This window comes from Equus caballus, chromosome 8 (genome assembly GCF_041296265.1).
Source record: "Equus caballus isolate H_3958 breed thoroughbred chromosome 8, TB-T2T, whole genome shotgun sequence".
NCBI lineage: Eukaryota > Metazoa > Chordata > Mammalia > Perissodactyla > Equidae > Equus > Equus caballus.
Window position 1 is genome coordinate 88,003,247 of NC_091691.1, and position 17,249 is coordinate 88,020,495.

The 17,249-nt window shown below is 41.7% G+C and overlaps 1 protein-coding gene across 2 annotated transcripts in view; it reads right to left on the minus strand.

The window, feature by feature from the left end:
• The window catches only part of BCL2 (BCL2 apoptosis regulator), a 173,670-nt gene that overhangs the window by 119,342 nt on the left and 37,079 nt on the right, over window positions 1–17,249 (minus strand). The window lies entirely within an intron of this gene.

Genomic DNA, 17,249 nt, shown 5'->3' on the forward strand with positions numbered 1-17,249 from the left:
CGCACACGCACACGCACACACACAGAGCAAGGGATCATATGAGGACACAGGCAGGGTTCTGTAGCAACATCAGTGAAAACGTGCCAATACCTTTGGAGCTCCAAGTTCTCGATTTATTATGTAAATTGTTTAAGAGGCACATGACTGCGGGCTTCACAACCTCTTATTACCAAAAGGGACTTCAGTAGCTATCATTGTACAGAACTTTCTTACACAACAGTACCTCTGCCACCAGCTGCCCTGTTCACGAGCTAAGCTCTCCTTGATCAGCAGAGGTGGACGACGGCACAGATTCCAAAGAGACAACCAGGGCAGGACAGTTCCTTAATCCTTAGGAAGGAACATAACCCAGAGGGTCAAGCTAGGGGTCAGATCTATAATGAATAAGGCTCCACATTATGTAATCCACTCACTAGGGAAAACGTGAGTATTTCTGAAGATGCCCAGCCAACTGATTTTAAAAAAAAGAAAAAAAAAAAAAAAAAAACAAGAATGGACCAAGCACCCCTCTCTCCTCCCATTCCCCTGGCAGATGATACGGGTTGATGAAGTGGGAGGAATAAGAGGAACAATAACGGTGTAAACAAGAAGAAATAAAATGAAAAAGAAAAATAAACATGAGCTGGATCAGAAAACAAAAAGACAAAACAAGTAGAAATGATCTTGCGATAAGAGCCGTATTATACAATACAGTGCCTCTAGCATGTAAAGCCAGTCTGCACTACAAATCACTTTTCCAGAAAGAATTAAAAGAAGCAGAACGAACACAAAAATCAATTAAGGTCCGGAGAAGGGCTTCATTCCGCCTCAAGGGGCTTGTTCTTATCCAAACACTGACTGACTAATGCAGGTACTGTCAGGCGGCCTTGTAGAGGGTATTTTTTATTATCACTTGAGCTTGTCTGTTCAGAGAGTGGTTTTCCCATTTTAGTTTGCAAGGAAAGGTTAAATGGAAGCAGTAGAATGTTCTTCCACTTTGAAAGAATCCAGTCCATCCCAGTGCTTAAGGCTCCTAGAGCTTCCCGTTGGTGCACCAACTTCCAAGGTGCTCTCCTGGCCACACCAAGGACCAGCACTGGGGTGTGCATGAGACCAAACATCGCCCCTCCTTCCTCCAGGGAGATAACACCACCACCATCCCCACCGTTCCTGTCAGGAACAAGGCCGTCACGGAGAAAACCAGCACTGTGCTTGGCCCACAAGAAGCACAAAATAAATATCCACTTAAGGAATGAGCAGCAAGAAACGTAACTCTGACCCAAAATGATAAAACACCAGAGCCAACGTGCTCCTTGAAGTAACTACAAGGGAGCCATGCAGGCCAGCCTCGCCTCACATAGGACAACTCCCGTGTATGTGTCAAATGAATACTAAAAAGGGATAGCTTTGAAACTTACACAGAAATATAAACATTCTTGGGCACCCTCATGCCAGAGTCACCACTCAACCTCCTGTTCTGAGTAAGTGCTGGTTTTTTGACCAAATTAGGCCTCCTTAGACCTCGAGAGCAGCCCTGGTGCATTTCTAGGAAGGAGAGGAGAAGCGGCTATTTCGGTCTGTCTGCCCATCTGGTCTCTTTGTAGCTGGCTAGCTCAGCGTCTCAGATCACTGTCAGGCCAGTGGATTAGGTGCCTTTGGGCTGATCAGCCGGCCATCCCACCATGACATGGGCCACTCACTGGAGACAGGAGAGACCCAACAAGAAATTCCCAGGGGGCAGGCACCACCCATCACCATCACACAAGTGCAATTCCAGGCTGTGGGTCCGGAGCATCCTTGTCACTGAAGACGGGGAAAGTACATCAGAACTTGACAGAGGAACAAGCCCCAAACTGTTGTCCCAAAATAAAGAGCTCATATCAACAGAGAATATAAAAATGTTATTTAGAACTTCTGTTCTCAGATGTTTAATACAAAGGAGAGATTGTTGTGCCAGGGAACGAAGTGATCCAATATTCACAAAGCAGGAATTCTCTCACTCCACATTTTGTTTTCGAAACACTTAGGAATACAGCAAGATTTCAAGTTGGGGTAAAGAAGCTACTGCTGGAAGCAAGAGAGCAGATAACTGAAATCTTTCTCAGAAGGACTGAATTCCTTCCAAGAAAACTCTGTGCTCACAGTGAATGTCAACATTTAGCGCATCCAGTGTGGATGGTGAGCCGACCCATCCCCAAATATGTGGAATAGGTAGGGGGTGGGGAGAAATGAGGGCTAAGAGTTTTTAAAGCTCCAGAACATTCTAGTAGCATGGCATGGGAACTCAGGAACCTCAAGTATTTTTTTAAATTAACCCCTTGGGCCCAGGGCTCCAGGCAATGCTAGATTTACTTCCACCGGGATTGCTGCCAGAAAGGAACAAGCAGTGCTCCTTTATTACATATTTTGAAACCTGTTTTGTTACCTGCAGGTGAGTCAGGTGGTCAGAAGGCTTCTTTTATCAAGGTTGGGGCTGGGGGAGCAGGATGGTTGATGACTGACCTTTCTCTCTTGACTGTTCACCAGAGTGAACTTAGAAACAAAACCCCAACCAGAAAGAAAACTCAAGGCTATCAGTATGTTTCTCTTATTTTTATGTCATTGTTTTTACTTTTTCACTGAAAACAGTCACAGCGCTGCTCATCACCCTCTCCTCTTTCCTGGACTGTCAGCTCCTGGAACGCAATGCAATATGGCCACACACCCTGGGCTCTGACACGAGGTTCACCATCTTCATCCTACCTCCACAATCACTATGGCATCAGCGTCAACTTCTCCTCAACTCAACTTCCTCCCCCACGAAACTGGAATAAAGATGCCCATTTTTTACAACGGTTGCAAACGTCAAATGTAAAAAATACAAGAAAAGTGCTCAACGTACAGCAGGTCCTGCCTTTGAGCTCGGGAGTTGTGACTTACTCATCTTTGTATCCCCTACAGCACTTCGCCCACAGTAGGGGCTCATGTTAAATTTAACAAAATAGTAAGATGTCTTATTTCCTCTGTTGTTTTCTCCCTCATAATGTGTCCCGCGCCTCTGCCCTTAAACTCCCTCCCTGGCACTGTACTGGCAGGCTTCGGGTTACTCATGATTCACATCGGATACACCCCACTCTAAAACTCAACACTTATGCTCCAAGCATTTTTTTATTAACGGTAAGGACAGTGGCGAATTTAAACATGAGATGAGCTTACTGCTTCACTGCATCTCCTACCACTGGAATGTCAAGGAGCTACTGTTAAAATTTAGCGTAGAAAGGAAATATTTAAGGAGGCAAAGGAGAATTAAAGGGTGCGGCAGAGATGAGTCAGGAAATTAAGGCCTAATTCTCAGCTGTTCCTCTAAAGCGCTGCTATCTTACATAACACTAAACATTCTGGAGTTAACATTTATGATAACTAACTAAAATTTTAGTAAATATTAACAGAAGCTGACAATGGAAATTTTTAGGGTGATCATCCACTAAAAACTTACTACTTTGGATTAGCCCTTCCCATTTGGTTGAAAGGAAAGGCGACCAAGTCAAGTGATTTACGTCTCTTACAATCAGTATCTACACCCCAAACCTCTTACTTCTCCCTACTCATTTGGTCACAGTTTTTACTGGGCACCTACTGTGTGGAGTACACTGTTTCAAGTCCCCTCAGAATGTGAACAAGGAAAGGCACCAGCCCGCAGAGATACAGCAATGGGAGATGAGGAGACTGTTGACATGACCACAGGAAGACGTCCGCAGAGCGGAAGGCACAGATGCGAGGGGACCTACAGAGCAGGGGGCTGCAGAGTGGTTCAAAGGCAAGAGCACGGACTCTCGCTGATGACCCATGGAAAGAAACAAAGCTTCAAGATCCGGCAAGGCGCCATGGTCCTCGAGGGGCTGGAAGAACAGATGCCTGGCAAGTGAGGACTCCATGGAGAAGCACCTGTGGCACTCCAGGTGGCTCCAGCCAGAACTCCAGGCCTTTCCCTCTCAAGTCAAAACAAACAGTGAAGCAATCAAAATGAGCACTCATGCGTTTCCAGCAGAGCACTGTCCTAAGGTTGGGGGTGGGGGGGGCGGGGATGATGGCAAGAGGGATGCAAAAGGAAGAGAAGAAAGGGCTTCTGTCCTCCGGCAACTGTTATTGAACTTGGAGAGAAATAATAACACAATAAAGGCAGCTATCAGTAATTAAACAGAAGACATTTTCCTCTGTTCTCGTATTTGATCTTCACAGTAAACCTAGGATGTAGATATTAATAACCCACTTAAACATCCAAGGTTATAGAAATAGAGATGAAACCAGGGCTAAAAGCTAGGTCGGTCCAACTCCAGAATCTGTTTTCCGAGCTATTATACTTGATTGATTCTCCCCCTGAAACAACTTTACCCATACATGCATGCACATGGAGGAGCATTTTATAATCTAGGCGTGGGGCAGGCCAGTCTCACCATGACTCAAACCCCAGAGGCTATAAAAGAAAAAAATGATAAATCTGATTACATGAAAATAAAAATTCTCTGCCTGGGAAAAATACACCATAAACGAAGACAAAAGACAAATGACAAACCAGAGAACTATTTGGAGCATAAATCATAGACAAAGGCTAATTTCATTAATACATAGGGAATGCTTATAAATCAATAAGAGTCAACAAAGCCAAATGAAGAGTCAGCTAATATCAAAGAAAATCAAAAGAGTTCGCAAACACATTAAAAGGTACTAAACTTTACTCATAAGAGAAATGCAGACTAAAAGGATTAAGATTGGTGAACATCAAAATGTTTTATTACACACGCGATGGTGAGCGGATGAGGAGAGAGGCACTCTCATAAATTACTAATGAGAGAATAAATGGATACATCCACTAGGAAGACAATCTGGCACTATCCATCAAAATTATAAATGTTCTTCCCCTCTGACCCAAAATTCCAAATCCAGGATTTTATCCTGCAGATAAACACATATGTGTGCAAAATGATGCCTATGGAAAGCCAATCTTTGCAGCAATGTTTGTACCAGCAAAGTTTGAGAGCAATCTAAATATTCAACAAAAGGAGACCGATTAAATAAATTATGGTATATCCCCACGATGGCCTATTATTTAACCATAAAAGAGAAGAGGAAGCTCTTAATCTGTTGATATGGAACAAGCCCCAAGGAATATTACAAAGCAAACAAAGCAAATTAAAAATGGCAAGCAGAACATGCTATCACAAATGTAAAAACAAAATTATATTGTGTATACATATCTACCTGTATGCTCCTCGTGGAAAGATCCATAAGAGACTGGTAGCAGTAGTTGCTTCCAGGGAGAAGTGAGTGGGATACAAGGGTAGGAGGAAGACTTCCTTGTCATTGTATACTTTGTATCTTTCATATTTAATAATATGTGCTTATATTATTTACTCAAAAAGTTAATTTTATACACACCCACACGCATATGTGAATGGATACATACATATATCTGTACAGACACACACCACATACGAATCCAAATCAAGAGCCAAATAGTGGCGAGAGCTGGCTTCTTGCCCAGCCTTGCAGCCAGCGGGTTAGTGAGAGAAACTACTTCACCAGTCACTCAACCAGGTCTCAGTTTCCTCCTCCAAGAAATGGGGATAATAATCCTTCCTTCCTCCTGAGGTTTTGGGGAGTAAATGAATGAATATATGTAAAGCCCTCAGACCAGCGCCTGGCACACAGTAAATGTACACAGGCTTTTGTTAAATAAATGCCATCTAAGCTGAGATCAGAAAGATCATAGGAATTAGACAAGAAAGAGGGAAGGAGAGGAAAACAGGACCAACTGCTCAGAAGGAAAAGCAAGTGTAAAGGTCAGAGTGTAGGGAAATGCGCTGGTCCACCTGAAGGCAGCCGGCAGTGGCTGGAGGGTAGTCTGTGGGGATGGGGAATGGCAAGAGGTGTGGCTAAAGGAGGGAGCCTGGACCAGTCAAGACGGTTTGTCTGTGGGAGACAGGCAGCAAATGGTGCATTGCAGGCAGGGGAATTCCATGATTGGACAGGCTTTCCTAGAAAGAGTTCTCTGGCAACAGTCTGGAAGACAAGTTGGAGAAAGGCAAAAACTGGGTGGCAGAGAGGCCACTTGGAGGCTTTTGCAGCAACTCAAGGAAGAAAGGATGAGGTTGTGAACTACAACAGTGGCTGAGGGCACGTGGGGGAGGAAGGATTTGGGAGACACAAAGGAGGTGCAATCAACTGGGCTTGTGAGCTGGAGGGGGTTGGGCTGGGAGAGAAGATGGAACCAGGGACACTTCCAGAATTCTGACTTGACGAATTTGGAAGACTACGATGCAACTCACTGAGATAAGGAGTTCAGAAAAAGGAGCCGGTTGGGGTGGAGGGGAGTGATAGGTTAAGTCCCAGATTGGTTGAGGTTCAAAATGTCCCATAGTTAGCTGTAGGTGTCTGACCTTCAGATGAAGGGCTCGGGCTGGAAATACAGCTTTGGGAGCGACTAAACAGATTTTTAATAATTAAATACTCTGAACTACAGTTAAGGCAGCTGCCACCAAATGGCAATGGTCCCTTTGGTTCATTAAGAGACTACTGAGAAGGTATGTTACCTGTGATGCAGGTAAGACTCATGCTCTCTCCCTCCTTCCCTCTCTCCTTCTCTCTCTGTCTCTCTCTTTCCCTTTCTCATTCTTACTTCCTTTTCTCTCTTCCCCCTCTCTTCCTTCCTTCCTAAAAATAGAATAAAAGTCCTCACAAGAGGTTTCCTTAAATGCTTCCCATGAAGCGATCCATTTCTGACCAGTCCCAGCTAACTGGTGGCCATGTCTTTATTTTTTCCAACATTCCTGCCCTCCTTCTGCATCTCTCTTCACAGACAGCAGAAGCCGCTAGAAAGGAGTCACTGCCCTGCAGGTGCATCTCCATGGGAAGTATCCTTGAAGACATTTTTCCATGTGCCTGTCTCAACAGGTGCACTGTCTAGGTGTTTCTCAGAAAGGGCATTCTGTGGTTTTCTCCAGCTGAGGGTTTTCAGCAAAAACAACTCCATTTAAGTCCACCTACCAAAGAGTTTTACTAAGAGACTTTAACCCTGACGTCTAAAAGAGCATACATTTTTCTAGTAAAAGTAAAATCATATTTAAACAAGATTTCTGGAACAATGTAGCCAGGTGAAGTCTGGGGCCAGGATTCAAGAGTTCCAGTTTCATTCTTCACTCACTCACTAAAATGATCCTAAACTTCTCTCAGCTTCTGCTTCCTCACTTGTGAAGTTGGGATTACTGATGGACCATCGCCAAATCTCCTTCTGGCTCTGATTTTGTGAGTCTAGATCTGAGGGAGCATTGAAATCGGCTTCATGACAGTGTAGCATATTTCAACAATTCAAAACTGCCATTAAACATTCAAGGCAACTTCATTTTTGGAGACTGGTTGATTTCCTGACCGGACAGTAGAAATATTCCCATTATACTATTCACAACATTTGTTGCAAGGGTGAGTATATTTATCCCAAAGGGAAATCCCTACGTTCTAATGCAGCAGGTGCTCACTTTTCAGATTTCATACTTGCCAAAGGAGCGACTTCTTTTCCTGAAGAAACCACAGCTAGGGACTCTCAGGGGAGAGAAAATGGCATGCAAGCCCTGGATTACTATTCGGTCTTTAACTCTGTAAATTATAGGCTTGCCTTTTTGAACTGTAAGATAGAAAGTTCAGTCTACCAAGAAATGGACAATGCATTTTCCCACTTGTAGAGATTTTATGTGACTTGTGAGAGCAAGCAAGGAATATGGACTGGGAGACCTAACCCAAACAACAGACCCCCTGCCCACACTCTCTGATAGGGGTCCTTTGATCATCTCGATGAATTCAGTTATTACAGCAAGGCCACAGGCATTATAAATAGCCACAAGCGATTTTCATCTAAAAGTCAACATAAAGAAAAATATCAAGAAGAAGGTGGCCATTTTTATCCAAAAGAACATTTTTTTCATTATGTCTGTCAAAACGTGATTTCTCTAGAATAGAGTACTTTTATTCAAAAGCGACATGTGTCAGAGTTTGATTTAAAATATTGTATCTTAAAAGATATCAGGTAATGTACCTTTAAAAATCAAAGCCTGATGAGATTTGTTCGAAATGCGTTATTTGGAAAAATAATTCCAGTTGAAATCTGATCTCAGCAATATGCCTATGGTAATCATATAAAGGAGAACATTAGGTATCTTCCAACATTTACAGCATATTTACTGTTAGTAACGCAGCAATATATAAATTAGCTGTCTAATTTACTACAAATCAGATACAATTTACTAATGTTTTGAAGAGATAGAGGGGAAAATGCACAAATAAGTTTCCATCTTTGAAATTTATGTGTGTACATCTAAGTACAAGTATTTACCTTTTACTTTAAATTGTTCATTACAACCAACAGCAATCAAAACAAGATAAAAGACTAAACTAATAGTATGGCTATTCATACTGCTGGTGGAGCTGTAAACCGCCAACTTCTGTTGGGGACAATTTGACAGAATCAATCAAATGACAAATGCATTCTCTTTTGGTGGCAGCAATTCCATTTCTAAGATTTCTTTCCTATAGATCTGCAAAATAATGTAGTACAAAGCTATTCACTGCATCATTGTCTGTCCCAGAAAAAAGTGGAAATAGCCTAAATTTCTATCAGTAAGGGACTAGTTAATAAGTCGTAGTACATTAACACAATGTAGCTTTAACGAAGAAAAAGGAAGCTCGCTCTTAACTTCCTGATATGCACTGAATTCCAAAATATATTTAAATGAAAAAGCACATATGCAGAACATCAGGTACGTTTGCTACCCTGTGTACCAAAAAGGAGAAGATAAGTATATACACGTACATACGCATACACGTACATATATATATATATATATATATATATATATACACCCATATATAGACATACGTGCATGCATACGTATAAATATATACACACCCACAAGACCCTGATAACACAGATTCTGAGGAAGGAAACCTGTGTCTGGGCACAGTAAGAGGGTAGAGACTCTCCCCTGCACATCTTTTGGAACTTCCTGAATTTTGAACCATGTGAACATGTTACCCTATTTAAAAATAAATTAACATAAATTCACAAATGTGAATAATAAATTGCTCATTGGTAAGCAGCAAATACACACCCATGTGTATCACGACAATAAGAACTTGAAAGGCCATATTTTTTAAATACCAAATATTTAGGCCAAGATTGTCGTTTTTAAAAAAGCCACATGATTAAAACTATGGAGAATAAAAAGGAGGTGCTCTTCCTCTTTCCGTTCTCTGGAAGTTCTTATAAAATAATAAATGACATATAACAGTTTGGAGGAAAACCAATTAAAAGGACATAAATCATCATTAACCCCTTCCCCACATGAATAACAGAGAGACACATGTTCTAATTAACACCGAGCAACATTGTGTAAAGAGCAGTTTGCAATGGAAATGAACAGATGGCAAACAAGCATGTGAGGTATGGGGGTGCAAGAAAGAAAACTTGATCTGACATTGAAAACTTCAAGCAACTGAAAGAATTTGTATGTGAATGAAAATTGCTCTAAAAACGCGGGCGAGCTCCTCTCTCCAACTTTCTCTAGTTTTCAGGTGCATCGGGGCTTGCTGTTTTCTGTGTTCAGTCCCCACAAGGCAAGTGTGATTCGAAGGCCCATCCCACTTTCTACATATACAAACACACCCACACACCAACCAACCAGCCACTTCTTTACAACAGAAAGATTTCCTATCCCCAGGCAATGAATGGCTCAGTTATATCAAACCAAGCCAGCGTTTCTGTTCAAAAAAAGGTTTTGGATAGCATCTTGAAGTCTGATGTAACAAGAACTGACCTGGAAGTTTATGCTGTAACAACCATCTATTTTTTTTTCCTTTGAAACAGATTTATGACAGGAAGCAGAGAAAGAGACAAAGATCGCAGGGTTGATGAAATCCTCCTGTGATCCACAAGCAGGTACCAAGGGGTTCATGCTTCTGACTTCTCTTTACTTAAAGGCAGACTAGAGAGAACCAGGCGAGAAGGAAGGCATGGTTTCCTCTTGTTTACAAGTTCATCCCATTCTTAGCCTCTTCTCTGTGGAAACAAGGATGCCACAACCAGTGGCAGTTTCATCTGCTGAACCCTCAGCAAAGACCCAGTGACTGACTCCACATGTGGGAGACTTCAGCATAGCTGACAGATTCTATTTTCCTCTGTCCCCATTGAGCCATCCTGGGGAGACAGCCCATTTCAGAAGGATGCCCTCCCAAAGTCATGATGCAACCCTGAAAAAAAAAATCTGTTCAAAATCCAAAACCAGGATCTGATTTCTGCCAATTCAGAATGACAGAGACTAGTAGCTAAGACATTGTCATTACAGAAGGTAAGTTGAAGTTACACATATTTAACATCAGCAGACACTTCACATTCTCAGGTCTTTTACTGTTTTACCTACGTAACGGTGTTTTAAACGTACATTCTGTAGTGAACAACATTTGGATAAAAAACATAAAACTTCAAAACATCAGATACGGTTCTTGCTCTCCATGCAAAAAAGCAGAAAAGTTCTTTGTTTGATTTTGACACTCCAAATAACTATTCAAAGAGAAAAGGCAGATAGTGGGCTAATCAGATTATCTTTAGCTGCATCAGCAACACTGAAGGCTAAGAATTATAAGTATAAACAATTTGTGCAATCTGAACTTTTAGACTTTAACACTTTAATTCATGTGTTTGAGAAGTATACATATATTACACACATATATACACAGATACACAGCAGATTTATGCATATATTTTATACAAAGCAGACAATTTCCACCACATTGTTATTTGAGGTATTGGGATTCAAACTCAATTCCATTCTCTATCTGAGACAACAGACTCCTCTGGTTTGAAGATATTTTTAAATATAAAAACTAATTATCCTATCTCACTGCCTATAAATTCAATTTCCATTTCTGAGTCTGCTCCTGTTGTATGTCTCTTGGTAGTCCCTTTGCATTATGGCTTGTTTACAACCTAGTCTAAAATCATGGGAAAGACAGGGATCGAATAAAAATAAGCTTCCCAACCTTTTAGGAGGGTTTGGGTACGCAGCAACATTTCCATAATGCAAGCCCATTTTCTATGAAAGGATAGTTCTTTTTAAGTGACAAATTTTATTGATAAAATGTAGAGTCTAAATTGCATGCATGAGACTAATGCCGGTGTCAGAATGCTTTCTCTCTGTTAGATTTTCCTGCAAAATCAATCAGCCAATGCACGTGGAGAATGCATCATGCAGACTTTTGCAGACCAGAGCCCAGGGTCCACACTGTGTCAGCCCACTAAGAATTTCCAAGGCCATTCTGGATTAAATCGCAGAATAGCGGTGTGCAATGTCCAATAAACACTCTCCCTTCTAAACCCTACTAACTCCTTAAAGAGAGACACAAACATGTCAAGGAAAGTGAATTAACAACTACAATTTATACTCACTAGCGGGGGTCATGAAGGTCAAAGGCAAACCAAAGTAAATTGATAATGATAAAGAATTAGAACAGCCTATTAAGAAAAAAACAAAAAAAACCCTTCCAGGCCTTTCTATTCTCTCAGTGTCAGTTATGTGACACTATCTGAAGAACTTCAGAAAGCTCCTCATCAAAAATCTGCCCTTAGATTGCTAGCTCAGCCACCAATTAGCCTTTCAACCTCTGGCGGTCTCTTCAACTCTGTAGACCTTATTTTGCTTATCTATGAAATGAGGGAGTTGAACAAGGTGGCTCTGAGGTTCCTTCCAGCTCTAACCGTCCATGGTTTATGATCAAAGGCTGTGGCCACCCCCTAACTCTGACGCCCCCAAACCTTTTGCTTGACTCATCTCTTCCAAGGCTCTGTCTACACTGTGTTTTCTGGACCCCGCAGCAATGGTAGCAGACGGTATTTTTCAGACCTTCCTGATCAAGATGCTTTCTGTTTCTTGGTTTTATAAGCATGTCAGATCAAATGAGTAGTAAGGAGAGGATAAAAGGAAGAACTAAGATTACTGAGATGATATTTCTTCCTCAAGAAGGAAGAAAAACACATTTGAGAGGAGGAAAAAGCCACTTTCGGGAATTCTCTGGACTTCTTTTTTAAGAAGTGATCTGAGAAGCCATTTTCATACTCTACATCCTCAGTCCCCATTCTTGAAACTCTCATTGTTCTTATTTCCCATCTCCCTCAAGACCAGGAAAGAAACGTATTTTTTCTCTCCATCTTCCGATTTGGACAGATTTGAACCATTCCTTCATGCCTATCATTTCATGCCCTGATTTCTGAACTTCCCGGTAAACTTTGATTACGCTCATCTACCATGGCAGTTAACCTTTGGTAAAGGTATTTTAAATAACGCTTTTCCCACACTGGATATCCACAAAGGTCAATATTTGAATTCTTCCCACCTTTATTTTTGAAGCAACAAAGTTTTCTTCAACCTGCCACATCTGAGTGACTGCACCATGTGGAGCCCCCAGGGATTTCTGCCACCGGCCCCACCTTCCCCTAGACAATGAAATTTTTAGGCGCTTGGCTGAATCCAGGTATTTGTCAGCCTAATTGGTAAATCTAAATAAAGCTTAAACTTTTAAACAGAAAATTCGAAGTCCAGCTATGCCCAAGTTGGAAAGAGCATAGTCTTGCTATTACTACATTTTAGGACTCAAACGTTCGTTCACCAGCACACTTAAGAACAGAAACAGATTCTGCCTTCCTAAGTCTGTGTGTGGTCCCGGAGGAAGAATTGATTCAGCAACTATGGTCTACACATTCACTCTTCTGCTCCAATATCTTTTTTCTCAAAAAACCTGGAAATAATCTTTGACGGCCAAAGATTCAGTGACCTGAAGACCAGTGAGATACTGAGGCCACGTTAAATAACATTAGATTTCACTAAAACACACACACACCAACAATAATAACGAACTTAACTCCTGCCACACCTTCACCTAAGTAGGGCAAGTTACAAGGGAACTACCCTTACTGTCCTTCTCCTCGACATCCCTAAACCCATCAGGAGCCACAGGATGGAAGAGAACTTGGAGTCTGCCTTTCTATTCTGGTGCTGAATATGATATAGCCCTGACTCTTTTCTTAAACACACTTTGAGGGTAACCTCTGAGTTTCATAACTAAAGGAGTTTCATTGTTGTTGAAAAATAAAGGATTTGCTTAAGTAGTTTCATATGTAAACAGCCTCACTCGGAGCAGTGTGCGTACTACATCATGTGCAGTTTTCTCTTATTGTTCGCAGTTTCCAGTTTAGGATTTATCCAATTATCTATCTATTGTCTGGCAGGCCTGGCACGGGGGATTCCAGTTACAGGAAATGCTTCTGTGATCGCAGGCCCAAAGCAAACCCTAGAGCAGATGGCAGCATATCCAAGAGGGATGCGGATGCGCTGGAGGGGGTGAGGCCTGGAGGGAGAGGCCGCTTGGCAAGACAACCCAAGTGTGAAGTTCAACTACAAAGCTACTTCTAACTACTTTGCGTAGATCTGTAAAAACAGCTTAGGGGTGTGTATGGTGGGGGGCAGTGACGCTGTTGAAATCTGCTTGAGGTGACAGCCAACACCTGTACTTGTAAACAGCCTGGGGCACAGTCAGAGGACAGCAGGGGGATGTCACAGTTGCAGTGGAGAGCAAAGTGCTGCTGAGATGCTTACAGAGGCCCTCCGATGGTGATTTAGATAGCTCTGAGGCAGACAGACAGACTTCTAGGCAGGGAAGACAGGGCTCAGCTCAGCACCCCTGCAGCCCACTCTTGCAGGAGCAAGTTCTTGGTGAGAGACACTGAAACATCAGTCTCCACTTTATTCATTTACGGTAAGATTTACGGTAAGAGATTTCTTTAAAACATAACTCAGGTCACATCCCTTCCCAACTCAAAACTGGCCACTGGCTTCCCATCACACACAAAATAAAATCCAAAATCCTTGCACGGCTCTACTAGGCCCTACGGTGGTTCCGATGGGAGCAGAACCGTCCCCAGGGGCATTCGATAAACCCATGGGGACTGTTTGTGTGGTCACACGACAATTAAGGGTCATTCATGGTGTTTCAGGGGTGGGATCCAGACAGGCTGGACAACCTGAAATGCATGGGATGGTCCAACACAACCAAGAAATGTCCTACGTCCCCTGTGAATGTCCAGTGTCCGCTGGACATTCCTTCAGGTAAAAACCTATGGTCATTTTACATGTCAACATAAAGGGTTTTCTCCATGATTTTCATAAACACTGAATTTCTAGGAATGCACTAGGGGATGATGTACTTTGTTCTGTTTAGAACTTTCTTAAGAAGTATTTGCCACTTCAGAAATACCACATCACTAAAGGCAACACTGGTTGCCATTGAGTTGACAATGTGACATCTGCAGCCGTTGGCCTTGATTGCTGCCACATTCCCAGCTTCCCAGTGATCCTACCTAGGGGGCAAAACATATGACCACACCATGAAGACTTCCAATGTAGCCATGCACACACAGACATGCTGAAATACTCATTTTATTATAATTGACTCTTTTTTTGTATATATTACGGTTAAGGCATTGTATTGATGGTCTGTAATTATGTGGGTAGATAGGTTGTATTTTCTACAAATTTCATGGCAGGAGAGTAACAGGAGTGTGACTAAATATCTGTTATGAAAAGCGAGGTCTGGGTCTGGCAAGAGCTGCTCCCCCCAGCCTGCTCCCCACCCCTCTCCTGCCCACTCTCAGCCTCCTCTTCGCTCCTCTTTGAAGGGGCCCAGCTCCTGCCCTGGGCCTTCCACCTGGCCTCTCTCTGGAAGACAAGTCTCTCAGACATGCACAAGGTCACCAACCTCTTTCCACCCTCCCCTTACCCTCCTTTTTCTTTCTTTAGAATTTACTACTACTCGATGTTAAATTTTTTATTTACTTGTTTATTGACTTTCTCTGCTACTAGAATTAAGCTCTATGAGACCAAGGACTTGTCTCTCTTGTTCCCTAGCACCAGGAACAGTGCCTGACACATAAAAGGTGCTTATTAACATGTGTTGATAAATAGAGGAACAAACAGACAAACAGACAAACTCAAGTTTGGTCTGATAAAAGGGCTCAGCTGCCCTGGGAACCAGCAAGCTCTCCCATAACCACAGCTGCAAAATGTGCTCTTTCTTCCACTGCTGTTTCTCAGGCCGTATCCTTTGCCCAGGAAAGAGCAATAAAGGGGAAAGATGCCAGGGAGGAGGAGGAAGGGAAATTTTTAAATAACCATCTTTTCAGGGCGAGCTGTGTGGACTCTAACACCGGTGTCCCCCTCATCTGGGGACATCTGTCCTTCTTCTCTACTCACTGTACAGAAACACACCGTGGAGGCAAATATTCGATTCTCAAAGGCAAATTCCCTCAGAAAATAATAAAAAGTTGTTTCTTCTACAACTCCATACCCAACAAATGCCACTCAAAAAACAAAACAGATATTTTAGAATCGCTAAATCCTGGCTGGTGATGGCCAAAAGGTGTCCTCTCTTATTCTTTTCTTGGTTTTTGGTTTTATCATGCTGCTGTTCCCACCCTGACCACCCCTCTTCCTTGAAAGGAATTTTATTCAGAAATTATCAGGAAGAAATGCTATTCAAATCAAAATCCCAATAGGTATTTTTGTGGAACTTGATAAAGTGACTCTAAAAGGGAAGGCCAAACGGCCAGATAGAGCCAGGATACACTTGAGGAAAAGAAAACAAGGCAAAGAACTTATTCTACTGGATGTCAAGACTTAGAAAGCGGTAATAAGTAAGACAGTGTGGCCTTGGTACAGGTGTAGGCAAACAGACCAATGGTATAGAATGGGGAGCGCGTAATCAGACCCCCACATATACAGACACATAATTTTTGAAAATTCTAATTGCAGAGCTCTAGAAAAAAGATATTTTCCCCCAGTAAATGGGGCTGAGTTGATTGGATATGCATGTGGGAAAAAAGAAAACTTTGCCCTCCCAGCTCAAAACATTCCCATAACTCAATTCCAGGTGCCTTATATAAATGTAAATGTGAATGGCAAAACAATACAACTTTTAGAAGTTAATATGAGAGAAAAATCTTCACGACCTTGGGATAGGAGAGATTTTCAAGAAGATACAATAAGCAGTAACCATAAAGGAAAAGGATGATAAGTAACGCTACATCAAAATTAACAACTTTGTTTCATCAAAAGATTCTGCTAAGAGAGTAAAACGGCAATCTAGAGTGGGAGAAGATACGTGCAACACATATGACTAATGAAGGGTGCAGTCCAGAAGAGAAAGAACTCCTACAAATCCCTGAGAAAAGGGCAGGCAACAGAGGCAAAAAAATGAGCAAGAGACATAAATGGGCATGTCATAAAAGATGATGACCAATAAATATATGAAAAGCAATCAGTGATCAATAATTAGTAATCAGAGGAATGCAAATGCCCCACCCACAATATGATACCATTATGAACACACCAGAAGGGCTAAAATAAAGAGACTTGACCATTCTAAATTTGGAGTGTATGCAAAATATCAGGAACTCTCATACACAGTTGATGGGAGTGTAAATTGATACAACCATTTTGGAAAACCATTTGGCATGACATCTACAACAATTCCACTACTCGGTATGTTCCCAACAGAACTGTGGTCTACACAGACAATGGAATATTACTCAGCCTTAAAAAGGAAGGAAGTTCTGACACATGCTACATCATGGACGCACCTTGAAGATATTATGCTAAGTGAAATAAAGCCAGACACAAATATGATTCCACTTACATGAGGTACCTAGAGTAGTCAAATTCACAGAGAGAGAAAGTAGAATGGCCGTTGCCAGGGGCTGAGGAGGAGGGGAGAACGTGGAGATGGTGTTTAATGGGTACAGAGTTTCTGTTTGGGAGAATGAAAAAAGTTCTAGAGATGGATGGCAGTGATGACTGCACAAGAGTGTGAAGGTACTTAATGCAGCTGAACTGCACATTGAAAAATAGTTAAAATAGTAAATTTTATGTTATACATATTTTACCACAATTTTTAAAACTACTTTAAAATTTTTTAAAAAAATAAATGGCAGCAATTATTTTTAAGGTACATCTGCAAACCAGAAAAGTTCATTTTACCATGTTCACAATTGAGAAAAGACAGCACGTCTACACACGCTTATGATTGAAGACAGCACATCTACACACACTCATGATTGTTTGTCTGGTTGTTGGTAGTTGTTGCTTTTTGATTAACCCATCCAATTGTCAATTAACAATTTCCCTAAGTTATTTCATTTT